Source organism: Dipodomys ordii, unplaced genomic scaffold (genome assembly GCF_000151885.1).
Source record: "Dipodomys ordii isolate 6190 unplaced genomic scaffold, Dord_2.0 Scaffold170, whole genome shotgun sequence".
NCBI lineage: Eukaryota > Metazoa > Chordata > Mammalia > Rodentia > Heteromyidae > Dipodomys > Dipodomys ordii.
In genome coordinates this window covers 2,182,881-2,183,483 of record NW_012267386.1, presented here as the reverse complement: position 1 = coordinate 2,183,483, position 603 = coordinate 2,182,881, and positions in this window count along the sequence as shown.

Here is a 603-nt window from a genome sequence, read left to right as displayed (position 1 = left end):
TTGTAGCCTGAGTTCTGCAATACATACCATCTACCTCTAACAATTCTTTGTCACCTTGAGTAGAGAAAGATAGTTGCCTTATTTCTTCCCATTTTCCTTTATTTCAGGGCCTGCAACAGTGTATCTATATCTAAAGGCTATGGATGGGCTATGTTTGTTAAAGTATTACTCTAGTTTTAGGCAATACATCAAAACACTGAGTAATTTTTTTTGGCATTGCTAAGTGCTTTTATTGAGTCTAAACATAGACATGCATAGGATGAAATTAAGAATGAGAAAACCCCAAAATCTTTCTGTATTCTTTAACAATGTAAACGTAAGTCTATAACATTTCATGAGCTCTGTTCTAAATCTTTTGAATCCCCTGGCCCTCCCTTCATCCCTAATTTACAAATCCAAACAGTTCCAAACATTTAGAATTCCCTGCAGTGTCATTTAGCTTTCTCTCTGGTCAGTTCTTGCAACTTGGTCTGAGAATGTCACTTTAGAAAACACTGGAGCATCACAAGTAAACTGTCCATTAAAGAAGAAGTATAAATGAAGAATGATGTCTAGTCACATTTTCCTGAACATGGGAAAATTTAACTCAATATATCAGTATGA